The sequence below is a fragment of the Saccopteryx bilineata genome, chromosome 3 (genome assembly GCF_036850765.1).
Source record: "Saccopteryx bilineata isolate mSacBil1 chromosome 3, mSacBil1_pri_phased_curated, whole genome shotgun sequence".
NCBI lineage: Eukaryota > Metazoa > Chordata > Mammalia > Chiroptera > Emballonuridae > Saccopteryx > Saccopteryx bilineata.
Window position 1 is genome coordinate 30,233,900 of NC_089492.1, and position 16,047 is coordinate 30,249,946.

General features: G+C 38.4%; 1 long non-coding RNA gene across 1 annotated transcript in view; it reads left to right on the top strand.

Annotated features, from left to right (window-relative positions):
- The window catches only part of LOC136328483 (uncharacterized), a 31,591-nt gene extending 19,441 nt beyond the window's left edge, over window positions 1–12,150 (top strand). Inside the window, exons 2-3 of the long non-coding RNA XR_010730057.1 lie at window positions 8,912–9,072; window positions 11,985–12,150. This is a non-coding gene — a long non-coding RNA (uncharacterized lncRNA). The remainder of the gene's footprint in view (window positions 1–8,911; window positions 9,073–11,984) is intronic.
- Window positions 12,151–16,047: the final 3,897 nt, after the last annotated feature.

Here is a 16,047-nt window from a genome sequence, read left to right on the forward strand (position 1 = left end):
GTGCTCCTATATTAGGTGAGTAGATATTTATAATGGTTATATCTTCCTTTTGGATTGCTCCCTTTATCATTATGTAGTGACCTTTTTTATCTCTAACTATGGTCTTTGTTTAAAGTCTATTTTGTCTGATATAAGTATTGCTTACCCAGCTTTTTTTCATTTCCATTTGCGTGAAATATTTTTTTCCATCCTTTTATCTTCAGTCTGTGTGCATCTTTTGATTTAAGGTGTGTCTCCTGTAGACAGCATATGTATGGGTCCTGTTTTCTTATCCACGCAGCTACCCTATGTCTCTTGATTGGATCATTTAATCCATTAACATTTAAGGTTATTACTGATATGTAATTGTTTATTGCCATTTTTTTAAAAAAACTGTTTTCCTCTTTTGCTATATTCTTTTTTCCCTTTGATCTGTTTACAACAGGTCCCTTAGCATTTCTTGCAGCCTTGGTTTGGTTTCAGTGAATTCCTTGAGGTTTTTTTTTTTTGTCTGTAAAGCTTTTTATTTCTCCTTCAATTTTAAATGATAGCCTTGCTGGATAAAGTAGTCTTGGTTGTAGGTTCTTGTTCTGCATTACTTTGAATATTTCTTGCCATTCCCTTCTGGCCTCAAGTGTTTCTGTTGAGAAGTCAGAAGTCATCCTTATGGGGGCTCCTTTGTAGGTGATAGTCTTTTTTTCTCTAGCAGCTTTTAATATCTTCTCTTTATCATTTAGCTTTGGTATTTTAATTATGATGTGTCTTGGTGTTGGTTTCTTTGGGTTTCTCCTTAATGGAGTTCTCTGTGCTTCCTGAACATGTGAAATGTTTTCCTGCCTTAACTGGGGGAAGTTTTCCGCTATGATATGTTTGAACAAAGTCTCTATCCCTTGTTTTTTCTCTTCTTCTTCAGGAACCCCTATGATGCAGATGATATTTCTCTTCATGTTGTCACAGAGCTCTCTTAGAGTTTCCTCCGACTTTTTGAGTCTCTTTTCTTTTTTCTGCTCTGCTTCCGTGCCTTTATTTATTGTGTCCTCTAACTCGCTGATTCGATTCTCTGCTTCATTCATCCTGCTTTTAATTCCTTCCATTGTATTCTTTATTTCAGATATTGTATTTGTCATTTCTGGCTGATTCTTTTTTATTATTTCAATGTCCTTTTTTATATTTGTTATCTCTTTATTCAGGTTTTTGTAATGGCCATCTATGGTTGTTCTAATATCTTTGAGCATCCTAACAATCGTTATTGTAAACTCTGCATCTGGTAATTTGGTTATATCTGATTCACTTAGGTCCTTTTCTGGGGATTTCTCTTGGTTTATTTGTGTTGTATTTCTCTGCCTCCGCATTTTCTCTTCGCAAGAGTGGCTGTGATCACGCGCTCGGGTGTACAAGCGTTGGTGGCCTTGGCCTTTGCCCCGCCCCCGTGTGTGACGTGATGCCCGGTCCTGAAGGCACTGGTGAGCACCTTTGCTCAGCTGTGGGTCTCCTCCTGTTTCCAAGCTTTTGCCCTGCCCTTGCAGGAGGAGCTCGTTTGAGGGACGGCTGCTAGCCTTGGCTCTACCGCCGGGCAGGACTGCGTGCCCAAGCTCAGCTCAGTAGCGGAACTCCACCTATTCTGGGCTTTTGGCTCCACCCCCGCGGGAGGAGCCGGCTACCAAGTCAGACCGCAAGCCTAGGTTGCACGGGCAGGGCAAGGCTGTGCTCCTGTGCCCTTGCTCAGGGGCTGGTCTCCACCCTTTCTGGGGTTCCCGCCCTTCTCCCGCAGGCTGGATTACAGGCTGCCGGCAGCTGAGCTTGATTGCTTTTGCACGCCCCCTTCTCCCCAGCTGGGCAAGATTGAGCTGACACCTGAGCCCAGTGGTGGCCAGATGGCTTCCGTCCCTGCCAGCAGAACCGCGCTTTTGTCTCCCGTTGCCGCCTGCCCTCCGGCGAGCCCTCAGCCAAGTGGGTGGGGGCGTTGCAGCTCGGACCCTAATACTCACTACTGTAGACCTCCTTCTATGCGACTCTGCTCTGTGTGCCGCGGGGGAACTTGTTTGGCTGCTCTCCTGCTTCCCTTTGCTGGTATTGCTGTTTCCGGGAGAAATATTAACTTCAGCTTTGGGGAGTGACTCATCCCAGGGGTTACGGTGACTATCTCTCAAAATGTTTCTCCCTGTGCCTCCTAGATTACACTCTCTTCCTGTTACTCTGATCCTCTCCTCTCTCCCCGTCCCCAGGAGCTCTGGGTGAGTGGTTGTGAGAGAGTTCTGTGCGGTCCCTTTAAGAAGGATCCTGGGTCTGAGAAATCAGACTCTTTCTCACAAACAGTATCCTGACTTGTTTCCAACTAAATACTGTCCTTACGCCTCTTCTGGGCTCTGGGGCTGCAGGCTGGGGCTTTTTACCTGGGGCTCAGGACCCTTCCCCCTCTGCTAAACTCACTTCCCGCCACGCGAGTCTCTCCCTGCTGCCATTCGCTCCGAGGAGCTGGGCAGCCCTCTCCGCATTTCCGCTTTTCCTACCAGTCTCGGTGTGGCTTCTTCAGTGTTCCTTGGTTGAAGAGTCCTCTTAGTTTAGTCCAAAGTTGGTTTTTCCAGATGCTAGTTCTTAAAATTAGTTTGTCCTCCTGCACTCTTTAGGTTTTCACTTGCATGAAATATCTTTTTCTATTCCTTCACTTTGAGCCTATGTGTACCCTTAGAGCTGAAATACATATCTTTTTTTTTATTGTATTTTTCTGAAGTTGGAAATGGGGAGGCAGTCAGACTCCCGCATGCGCCCGGCCGGGATCCACCCGGCATGCCCACCAGCGGGCGATGTTCTGCCCCTCTGGGGTGTCACCCGGTTGCATCCAGAGCCATTCTAGTGCCTGAGGCAGAGGCCACAGAGCCATCCCCAGCACCTGGGCCATCTTTGCTCCAATGGAGCCTCAGCTGCAGGCGGGGAAGAGAGAGACAGAGAGGAAGGAGAGGGGGAGGGGTGGAGAAGCAGATGGGTGCCTCTTCTGTGTGCCCTGGCCAGGAATCGAACCCGGGACTCCTGCATGCCAGGCCAACGCTCTACCACTGAGTAAACTGTCCAGAGCCAAAATAAATATCTTGTAGACAGCTTATAGTTGGATTTTTAATCCATCAAGCTACTCTATGCCTTTTGATTTGATAATTAACCCATTTAGATTATTAATAAGAACTTACTAATGTCACGTTGTTAGTCCCTTTCTCTCTTGATTGCTGTCTTTTATTGTTAATTAATATTTTTCTATAGTGATGATATTTGATTCTCTTCTCTTTATCTTTTGAATATCTACTGTATGTTTTTCCTTTGTGGTTACCATAGCATTTCCATAAAAGCATCTTATCAATGTAACAGTCTATTTTAGCTAATAGCAACTTATTTCTTTTCTTTTCTTTTTTTTTTTTGTATTTTTCTGAAGCTGGAAACGGGGAGAGACAGTCAGACAGACTCCCACATGCGCCCGACCGGGATCCACCCGGTACGCCCACCAGGGGCGACGCTCTGCCCACCAGGGGGAGATGCTCTGCCCATCCGGGGAGTCGCTCTGCTGCGACCAGAGCCACTCTAGCGCCTGGGGCAGAGGCCAAGGAGCCATCCCCAGCGCCCGGGCCATCTTTGCTCCAATGGAGCCTTGGCTGTGGGAGGGGAAGAGAGAGACAGAGAGGAAGGAGGAGGGGGGGTGGAGAAGCAAATGGGCGCATCTCCTGTGTGCCCTGGCCGGGAATCGAACCCGGGTCCCCCGCACGCCAGGCTGACGCTCTACCACTGAGCCAACTGGCCAGGGCCAACTTAATTTCAATCATACATAAAAACTCTACCTTTTACTCCCTTTATTATATTTTGATGGCAGATTTGTCTCTTTTTATATTGTGTATTCATTAACAAATTATTGCACCTATTGTTACTTTTTTTTGAGCAAGAGACAGAGATAGATGAGAAGCATGAACTCGTAGTTGTGACACTTCAGTTGTTCATTGATTCTTTTCCAGCTATTGCTACTTTTAATGCTTGTATTCTTTAACCATTTACTAAAGCTAAACAGTTAAACAGTAACATGTTCAGTATTAGATTACTTTTATGTTTCTATATTAATAATTACTGCAGTTTTTTCTTCAGCATTTCTAAAATTATTCCATTGTCTCCAGTCCCATACTGAGAAATGGCTGTGGAGAAATATTTTGATAGCCTTATGGGGTTCCTTTGAAAGTAAAAAAGTTATTTTTTCTTCTTGCTTTTAAGATTTTCTCATTGTCCTTTATTTTTAGTAGCTTTATTATAATGTGTCTTAGAGAAGATCTTTTTGAGTTGAATTTGGGGACATATGACCTTCAGGAACATGAATAACTAAATCTCTCTCTAGATTTGAGGAGTTGTTAACCATTGTTTTTTAAAATATGTTTTTTGATACTCTCTCCCTCTTTTCTCCTTTTGGAACTCCAATAATTGGCAAAATAGTTATTTTCCTGGTATCCCATAGGCATATATCACATAAGTTTTTTTATATATATACTATATTTTATTCTTTTTTTCATTGTTCTCTGAATGGATGAGTTCAAAGATTCTGTCTTCTAATTTTTAGATACTTTCTTCTGCTTGTTCCATTTTGTTGCTAGTGCTCTCTTGAATTTTTTAGTTCATTCATTGTATTTTTTATCTCAGAATTTCCACTTGGTTCCTTTTTTATGTTTTCTATCTCTTTCTTAAACTCATTTTATTTGTGAATTAGTTTCCTGATTTTATTGAATTGTGTCTCTGTTTTATTGTAGCTCATTGAGCTTCCTTAAAACAGGTATTTTAAATTCTTTTTTGGGTAATTTGCAAATCTCCATGTCTTTTGAGATCAACTACTGGAAGATTATGTTGATCATTTTGTGGTGTCATCTTTATTTGATTCTTTTTTTTTATTTTTCTGAAGTTGGAAACGGGGAGGCAGTCAGACAGACTCCTGCATGTGCCCGACTGGGATCCACCCAGCATGCCCACCAGGGGGCAATGTTCTGCCCATCTGGGGTGTTGCTCCATTGCAACCAGAGCCATTCTAGCACCTGAGGCAGAGGCCATAGAGCCACCCCCAGCGCCCAGGTCAACTTTGCTCCAATGGAGCCCTGGCTGCAGGAGGGGAAGAGAGAGACAGAGAGGAAGAAGAGGGGGAGGGGTGGAGAAGCAGATGAGCTCTTCTCCTGTGGGCCCTGGCCAGGAACCGAACTGAGGACTCCTGAATGCCAGGCCAACACTCTACCACTGAGACAACCGGCCAGGGCCTTTATTTGACTTTTAATGTTCTTAGTAATTTTGAATTGCTGTCTTCACATTTTTAAGTAATAGTCACGGAGATGACTGTACTGATCGACTTTGGAAAATAATTATTTTCTCTCAGCTTTACTAGGGTTCTGAGGCTTTCTCCAACATTATTTGGAAAAAGCTCTTCTTGCTCCCTCTTGTGGCAGAATTCTTAAGCTTATATGATTTTTCGCCATCCTGCTGCCCAACAAGCCAATTACTGACAGCCTTCCCCTTGCTTTCCCAAAGGTGATGTTAAATCCTCAAGTTTATGGTCTCTTTCTGGCCCATAGACTCAGTCCTGCTTTCTGCACATGCTTACTAGCTGTCTGTCAAAACTTGCTTTTGCTACCATCATGTGCATATACAGGGAGCTAGCTGACTATGGGATGGGGTAGTGTATGCATATGACTCACAGTGTGCTGTTGGGGCCCATAGGCTGGTTGTGAGCACCCATGGGTGAGGCATCTCAGCAGTTCATGACTCAGTAAGATCTATGTCCCTTTAATACCTTTTGAGATCTGGCCTATGTTCTCCCAGCCTCTTATTGCCCTTTACGACTCAGTATTCTGAATTGGTTGAGAGAAAAATGGGCCTCTGGCAGCCTCCCACACAGCTGGGGAAGCTAGGCTCTCACTGACTCACTCTCATTTTATGGGAAATACCCTGGGCTGAGAAGGGCTCTGTAGGCACTGAGCTGTGCCACCTTGAGAAGGGGTTGATGTGGTTAAGTCAAGCTGTTCCTCTCAATTTTTCAGTTTGCCTAATCTTAGATATATTTTGCTCCAACAGCATGCTGTAACTTCTCTGTTGGACTCCTGGATTTCCACAAAGGCTCTCTCATCCATGGGTGATTAAGTAAATCAGTATTCTCCAGGGCTCATGAGTCATGGTCAAGAGAACCGAAAACTAGTTCATGGGCCACTTCAGGATGCGCAACTAGGACCAAGGTCTGTTTGCCTTATTACCCAATTTATGGTGGATAAGACTTCTCCTAGGTCCTTTAGCATGTGGTGCTAGATCCCACAGCTTCCACAAGAGCACTTTTTGTGTGGATGAATACTAAATTGTTTTCTATGGGGGGGATATAGCAAGGGACATCTTATTCAATTATTGTGCTGATGTCACTCACCTCCCTTGATTTCCACTGTTGTTCTGAGAAGCAATCGCTTTTGCTATTTAACGGAAGATTTCTTTAGCTCTGTTTTCCAAATCTTCACTGCAATTTTTATTTATGTGATCATATTTTAATTTCTTAGACTTCTTTTTTATTTTGAAGGAGTTGTTTTTCAGCTTCCTATTCTTGTTTCTTTTTGTCTTATCTTTCTGAGGTCAGTAATTATAGGTTTTCTTTTTTTCTTGGGTCAATGGGTACATGATGTGGTGTGTAGATGATGTTCTGTTGAGTTGTACACTTGAAACCTATATGGTTTTGCAAACCTAATATCACCCCAATAAATTCATTAAAAATACATTTTCTTTTAGATATGTATATTTTTAGTTCCTTGAAAATTTTGTTTCCTCAGTGTTTCTTTATTTTTTTCTGTACAATTTAAATTTAGTACCTGTCTTTCATGTTAGAATTTTTCATACATCTTTAGTTATTCTTAGTTTTCTGTTTTCTAATATGACTGAGACACTAAGAAACTTATTGTAAGTTTCTGTATATGGAGAGAGGTTTAGGAAGTGCTTGTCAAATAGTGGGTTTTGAATGAGACGGTGGGGATCTTGCAGCTGGAGGTCCCTGTCTGTACCTCTAAGTACTTATCTCTTAGATTCAACGCATTTCACAGAGGAAAATCCTCTAATACTCACTCAAGAAAGGAGCTATAGTATCTCACTGTTCAGTGTGCAGACTTTCATTTAATCTCCTCTTTCACTACAGTGTTCCCACTTTAGTTAATATCACTGAATACAAAATCGCTCTGAGTTTAACTTCTAAAGAATAAGTCTCAGCATTCAGCCTTATATGATGAATGGATACGTGACAGTGTGGTGTAAAAGGAAATTTAAGGGTATCAGTGATTCCTACACAGATTTTCCACCAATATTTGCACTTGCTATCCCACCTGCATTTCACTTTCAAAGATAGCTGTTTTTTGTATCCCATACTTTTTTTTTCTTTGACTCTCATTTTTCTGATGTATGTCTTTAAATAACCTCCTCAGGATGCTTTACATATGAAACTCCTAGATCTTTATGTATGTGAAAATGTATACATTTTGCTCTCATCCTTGGTTGATAGTTTAGCTGGGAATAAAATTCTATTATATATTTTCTCCAATAAATTTGGGAAAGCATCACTCTCTTATATTCAGGTATTCAATGTTGCTGATTAGAAATCTTACATAGGTCAGACACTTAGTATGTTATCTACTCTTCAATAATTTAAAAATTATTTCCCACTAACTTTCTGGTTGGAATTTTACATTTATATGTATTGAACATTATGAATTTCTACCCAGCACTAATCTTTCTTCTCACATCACTAACCAAAGTCTGTTTTCATTCATCCACATAGCCTTGTGATTCAAGTATATAAATTTGCTTCATTTCTACTCTAGGAGTGATCTGTAATTAATTCCAATTTTATACTATGATCTCATTCCCTTTGCTAGTAATTGTTTTAGGAATAGTCAGTGGGCCCAATTTTTGGGTGCAGATAGTTGCTGGAAGCTCTTTTGGGGGGTGTCTTTTATTGTTCTTAAGAGAGAATTTTGAAGAGCTTGTTTCTCTCTCCTAGAAATTGACAAAGAAAAACATTACATCACTTGCTCCTGTTATTTTGACAATGAGAAAAGCTATCTCTAAAATAAGGCTAGCTCACAGAGTGTGAATAGCAAAGAGAATAGTGCTCAAAGGAAGCTGAAGTCTGAGCATACTAGTTATGGCTGCTTTGCTTTTAGAATTTCCATTATATGAATTGGTAAGACTTCTTATTGCTTAAGATATTAGTATTGTTTTGTTGTTACTGTTGTTACTCAAAGCTGAAAGTGTCTTAGCTAATACTAAGTTGTAGAAAATCTTTTTATCTTTCATTCTTGAGTCACATGAACTGAGGAGGAGTGGGAAATGTGGATGGGGAATAGGGTGGTCACCCTGTGGTGTAAGTTAGTAGTCATACATTCAGTTTAGGCAGCAGCAACACTACCACCTCCTTTGTAGCTGCCAGTTCTAACTCTTGTGCTTCTTTTGGTGTCATATACACAGTGTAGTATTATCATGGGATCTGGAGACAGAGTACTTGGGTTCAAATCTTGTTCTCTGCAACTTCTTCACTAGGTAGTCTTTTGCATGTTATTAACTGTCAATATGCTTCATTTTACTTATATTCAAAATGGGAATATAATAGTGTCTAATGCAAAGGACACTTGCATTAAATACATAATCATATGTCAAGTGCATGGTATGTGGAAAGTGCTGTGTAATTGTCTTTGTTTTACCAACAAGTACCCTAACCATTTTTAAGATGCTCAATAAGAAGTACTAATTATCTGACATTACCTTCCAGCTAAATTTGGCTGCGTAATGTACTTCAGTCCAATAAAATGCAAGCCGAAATCTACTGGATGAGATTTTAAAGAAGCTAAAATGGTTTTGCTCAAAAGTAAGAATGTATCTTTTCTTTTTGGCCCAACCCTTTTTTCAGATATGGATTGGGACCTGATGCTTGGATATAAAAGAGCGACCTGCAATCATAAGAACAAAATCTACACACTTGGGAATGCAGTTGGAAAGAAGAAGGAGCCAATTCTGATGACTTCCTTTAGAAGTGTATCAGCCCTGAACTGACTCTGGAACTGTTACTCTGTGAGGAAGAATTACCTGTTTTGTTAAGCACTGCATTTGGGTTTTTGTTACAGACAGCCAAAGGCAATTCTAACTGCTACCCCAGGGACCTTCTGGGCATGCTGGTCCTCTCATCTTGCTTTTCAAAATCTTGGTTTTATGAAGGTTATTTTCCTATTCTGCTTTATACTTCAATAGATTTCCACCCTCTTTTCACATTTTAGAAATTGTCTAGTAATCTACAAATAATTCCAGTGACCTCTTCCTATCCTCCTTGCCCTCAAGGTTTACTCCTTTTCTATCCTGGTATTTTCTTTTCTGGAGGAAAGAGAATTAATAGCAATACTTGTCCCAGGGACTGCGTGAACTTTACTGTTCTCAGGGGCATGAATATTGTAAAACGATGAAAAATCCATATGTAAGTTATAGGGATTGGTGAGGGCTATGGAGATGTGGAGAGGATGTGTTCCTGTTAAAGGAGTCTTCATGCAATTAAAATAAATATTGTGCCACTCAAAGAATATAGACCTGAAGGCCCAATCCGACTATAGGTTATAATTCTGCACATTTTTATTTTGATTTAAAGACATATATAGATAGAAATAACTCTCATACTTACTGATGATCTCTCTAAAACACCATCAGTACAAAGCAATACACAATTAAGACCTTTTAAAATAAAAAAATATATTTAGCTAAATACTTTCACTTGTTTATTCTAAATAGTTTTCTTCCTGTTTGATTTCTTGGCTGATACAGAAGATGATACAATAACTCTAATATTGTACCCTACAGGAATAATGAACAAAAATCCTCTTGGGGTGGGTGGGTGGGGGAGAGGGGTGATGCTACAACTTGTAAGAAAACTGACTACAGACTAAAATGTAGGATAGCAAAATATGTATTTCCTATTCCTCCTCAGTTTCTTTAATCTTCTTGGCTTCCTGTAAGAATGAAAGGGAACCAACCAGAGACCAGGCCTATGCCACTCCCATTTCCTACAGAGATGAGTGGACTGTACTGGCAGTAAAGGCTAGCTATGCTGGTTCTGGAGATTGGTCATTTCTTCAGCCCTACACACTCACATCTGCAAAGATAAAAATTTTGTCAGCAAGTAAACTGAGACTTAGAATGGAAAAATATACTTAAGCTCTCTCAGAAGCTACAGAAGCTGGAGTTCTATCCATGCACTGCCTAATTGAAAAGTTGATGGTGTTTTCCTTATGCCATTCAAGCTCCCTTAATAGTGGACAGTTGAGAAATCTGTATGCTTAAACAAATGAACAGTGTACTGAACTGATAATCAGGAAACCAGGATTCTAGTTTAGACTCAAGTTGGAAATTTTTACTGATTAATCAATGTTAATCAATATTCATATTGATAATTATTATTTTTTTAAATTTGTAATCATTAAATTAAGTCATTAATTTGGTAAAAATTAAATTAAATGCCTCTGCAATTCTAATATTAGTTTTAAGTACTATATCTTTGACTGTGAATTTCTAAATAGTAGGGCATTTTCTATTTAATTTGTATAGTGCTTACACACCTAAGAAGACCTTGAAAGTATTCTTGATAATGTTGACAATTTGATAAATTTTAAGTGTATTTCCCTTTTCATCTCTATTTTATCTCTACTTTAATATATATTGAAGAACTATATACAGGAAAGACACAAACAATCTTGTCTTTGGAACAAGTTTCATTGAGAAGTCCCAGTCCAGAAGTGAGGATAAAGAGAATATGAACTTTTGTCATGTTTTTGGCAGTGGTGGGAAATAAAGCCCTAGTTTAATTAGGTACAGAGTATTGCCTTAGGATTTTCATAAAGTAGATAATGCTTACTAGATTATTTGGCAGAAGGATGTCTTACAGTATTTAGGGTCAGTAGGAAATTTACTTCATGACTTCAGACTAGGGGATTTTATACATATTACTATAAAATTTCATTTAAATATTCCTTTGGTAATAAGCTGAATTTTCAAAGACCAAAGTAGATGTGACAAATAATATCTTGCATTCCAGCTATTTTCTAAAACTAGTATTTGATTTAACTTTCAAGCCCCCTTTTCCTGTAAAAATATCTGCTCTCTTTCCACCACATAACATCCTGTTTTCCCAGGTTGTCAGGAAATTATCCACTATAGATGTCTGAAATGGAGAAATACTTCTCACTGATATCTTTGATCAAAACTGAATCTCATCAACCTGAACTACATAGTTGAGATTATCATGAAATATTGAACAGTTTCATATTTTTAAAAAAGTCTTTGTTCCAATGAAATATAATGAAACCCAGACTCTCATATTTAAAATATTGTCCCGATGTTTGCATTCTCATCTTCTCTCACCAATCATTAAATACATTTATATTATGTATCTGCTATGTACCTAGCCATTCTTCCCAGGATTAGCTTTGCTACTTGGAGAACAACCAAAAAATAGACTTAAGTGACAGTCTAAGTATTTTTCTTACTTAGTGAGAAATAGTGGCTGAAATGTTACAAAAATAGAGATTCATTTAAATTAAAAGCAAATAACTTTGTGATGTTATTTATATTCTGTTAATTATTACAATTATAATTTTAGATTTTTATAACTAGATGAACTGGAAACACTAAAAGGAACAAAAAATAAGAAAAGGGAAATAAACTTTGGATTTTCAAAATTAAGAAGTTAGTGCTGGTTGGACTAAATTCACTCATTAATTGATTGATTCAATCAGTCATTCATGTGTTCAATAAAATATATTTTCTCAGTAGTTATAACATACTACCCTCTCTTTTAAAAGATAGAGATATACTACTCACAAAAGTTAGGGGGTATTTCAATGTTTCATATTCATTTTGAAATATCCCCTAATTTTTGTGTGCAGTGTAGAAAGATTTACAGCCATAGAAAGATGACAATATTTAAGTGTGTTCCCTTGCAGGGAGAAGATTATACAAGGAGAAGAACAGGAAGCTGAGTGAAGGGGAGCCTGTGTTAAATTTTGACTGCTAGGACATTTGGCCTCAGGCCAACCCTGCTTTCCTTCATGATGAAACTTTAGTCAAAGTAAATAAGAGCAAGTGTATAGTTTAGAGCAAAAATAAACCAACCAACTCCTATCTTTCAAGTTTTTACCAAAAACTATTATTTCTGTATGTGAGTACTTCTATAGTTTCAATAAAACAATCTGATTGCAATTACAGTTTGTTGGGCAATATCTGTGACCTAAAACATGCATTAATTTTTCTTTGGTATAGCTACAGGTTTACGGTTCATCACACTGTAAATGATATGGAAGGTGCACCATATTCAAGTAAATAGCAGTATAAAATATCAATAAATGTAGGAATAGATGAAGATATTGATTTTAATTAAATGAATGCTTCAATTATTTTTTTCTTAGTCTCATTCTTTTCATAATTTGTTTAGGACCACTAGTGTTTCATTTTTAACAATATGAAGCAATTTTGTAATAGGAGACCTTAATTTTTTTAAAATTTTCTATTGATCTGAGAGAAAAAGAGAGAGAAAGAGGAAGGGGGGAGGAATGGAAAAAGAAAGAAAGAGAGCAAGAGAGAAAAACATCAGCTCATTGATTGTTCCTATTTTGTGCTCTGACCAGGATGGAACCCATGCCTGGGTGCATCTGGATAAGCTTTATGCACTGACCCATCTGACTAGGGTCTAGAAAGATTTCTTGAGATCACTATGATACAACAGCTTGCTATGAGTTAAGTATAATCATAACCAGTAAACAGTAAAGAATGCATATTTGATTTCTAATATAAATATCTAGATCTTGTTCATGAAAAAAACTTATGAGAATGATCAGCTGCTCTGTAAATATGTGACAAGTAAGAAATATGTCAATGAAATGTTACTTACTAATGGGTTTTTATGTGTTATGGGTTAAATTGTGTCTCCCTAAAATCCATATGTTTGAAATCCTAACCTTTAGTATTTCAGAATGTGACCTTATATAAAGATAGGATCTTTACTGACTTAATCAAGTTAAAATGAGGTCATTAACATTGGCACTAATCCAATACAACAGGTGTTTTTTTTTAAAGGGATAAGTTGGAGACATACGCACAGAGGGAATGCCATGTGGAGATGGAAGGCAGAAATCGAGGTGATGCTTCTGCATGTCAAAGAATGCCAGAGATTGGCAGCAACATACCAGCAGCTAGCAGAGAAACATAGAACAGATTTCTTTCCGAAGCTCTTTGAAGAAACTAACCCCAGTGACATCTTGATCTTGGATGCCTAACCTCCAGATCTGTGAGACAAGAAAATTCTATTATTAAGCCATCAGGTTTGTGGTAATTTGTTACGGCAGTCCTAGGAAACTAATCAAGTGGATCTCTCTCTTCAAAATATTGCCTTACTGCTTTGTTTATTGCTCAAAGGGCTTCTGTCTCTTTTGTTTTATAACTTTCTGAAACCACTAGTATTAGTAATAACAACAATCATAGTAACAGCTAGTTTTTGAGTAATTATCATATCCCAAGTTCTGTTTATACAATTTCTGTCCCCATAATGAGTGGAGAATGAAGGAAAGATTTTTCATGTGGAAAGAGTAATTTTATTACTTTATTCAGCATTTATAAACAATATTAAGTATGCTTTTTTTAAAGTCACTAAGGATTTGGGTATGGTTTACAAGGTGTTTCTGTTATTTATCCTAGTATAGAAATTGTTACCTAAATGTGGCTGCTACTCCAACAAAGTCTGAAAATACAAAGTCTAAGGTATATGGTATGTGAGGAGGGAAGTAATTATTAAGGCTAAAAGTATAGCAAAATCTTTGCTAAAAATTATTGCCTACTCTAACTTAGAAGGAAGACTATATTCCTAACAATCATTTCTAGTTAGATGTTGAAATGCTTCACAGCCCTTGTATGTATTACTTATTATTAGCTGCATTTCACAAAGTAGTACAGAGAAGAAATGAGCTCAGGGAAGTATTAGCTTATAAGCAGAAGTAAAAGAGAGTTGAGAAATTCAAGGTTTTTCAAGATTAGAAAACCTAACTGCTTGTAGAGATTGAACTGAAAAGACTTTGAATGACAGTTCACAATAAGGAAAACTTCTCAGTTGAAAAAAAGACTCAGGGTAAAGATCAGAGTAGGGGTGTGACTTAACCCCAACTATTCAAAGAACTCAATGAGGCATGAAGGTGAGGAAGGAGCCACCTAAAATAGATTATGTTTAGGATAATATTTTGCATATGATTACAGTCTACATGAAACTGGCTAAAGCAAATAGATCAGAAATCTACAACGTTTTTGAAGGAATTGTATTGTCCAGGAAATCACTTCAAAAAAGTATTTGTAACTCAAGTACATCAATTGTTATATTCCCACATACAGACAGCAGCCTTGGAATGCCTCCTCCAATGAGTGCATGCTTTCCAAACTCTTTCCAGATGTAGGTAAGGAAAATAATGTTGAGGAGAAGTCTCTAAGAGATCATAGCCAGGGACAACAATGATGAAATAACAAAGTAATTCTTCCCAAAATTACTCAAGGCTTAATCTAACAATCTCTTCCTCTCTACTCTACTCTACTCTACCACCGCCTCCGGTATGAGACTTCCCCAATGTCTATGCAGTGGTATTTTAGCATCACTAAAGAATATTTGACTGCTATGTATCTTTCTTCCTCTTCCCAATTCATAATATTCATTGTGGACATCTTGTATTTGAAGATCAGGTAAGTATGCAGATAACTTGTCTTTTTTTTTGTTGATAGGTTACCTACCTGACCATGAGGAACCACATATAGACCTGATAGAAAGGATAGAGATAAGGATCCTGAGATGGATGTAGTAAATGAAGGCACATTGGACCATTTTCTCTGGGGTAGGAGTAGATGTGAGTTTGTTGATAGATGAAAGGAAGAATGAGACAGATACTTTGCTGACAGAATTTGGATTATGTCTGAGACTTAATATATTCAACATACTGTTTTCTCTTCCTGGGCACATAAGACAATTGCATATGTTATTGTTCCTTGAAATTAGATTGGGGGATATATGATGTTTGACAGGTTAGTGGGTATAAAGCCAGTAGCCATGGCCACCATCACAGCCACCTGGCTCATGCAAGTTCACATTTGATTCTGACAGACGGCAATGAAACAATGGAGCCAAGAATTGATGGCCCATTACCTTTAATCCTAGCTCACACCCAGCAGGCAAGAAAATACACACAATGGGAAAACACTTCCCTTTCCATTCAGGGCTCCCAAAGCTACTGACTCATCTAAGTATTCCTAGAATCAAAGGCCCCACCTTATTCACTTCTGTTCCCCATCTCCTTTTCTCTGCACAAACTGGCTTCTCCTCCAATACTCCGCCATATTGGCTGCCTCTCCTCTGCAATGCTGATGGCAGGATCTGAGTGAGAGTGCCCCCAGTCTGCCTCATTTTATAGTCTAGAAATTAAAGCCTGTAAGCCAATATACAAATAAGAAAGTCTCTGATACAAAGCCACTTAGCTGAGGCATAAATGGGTTTTCTCATAAGAGTGCACCAACCCACATCATGCAACAGTCAAGGGTGTGGGGAAAAGCTTAGTTTTGAGAAGATCTTAGTATTAGAAGGATGTTGAAAAGATTTTATATTAAAAGGGTAGGAAAGGCTTAGTCTTAAAACTAAGCCTTAGTCTATAAGGAACTCGCTAGTTTACAGCCTGTCTCCCACACCCAATGCAAACTATAAGCGAGCAAATATATATATCATATTTACAAACTTATTTGACTAACTGAGATATAAGCAGAAATAATGTAAAGTACATTTAGACGTAGACCCTAAAAAATTCAAAATTCTGTATTTGTGCATTTTCCTTCAGTGTTATCTTTATACGTTTCTGCAGATGTGCTAAAAGAGAGAATCACCTTGGTCCCTGAGTCACCATTTGGAAGAGAACTGTAAAGGAGAACTGCCTGAAATGCAGTGGACAGACTTGAATGAAATATAAACAGAGACTTTATCTACTGTTA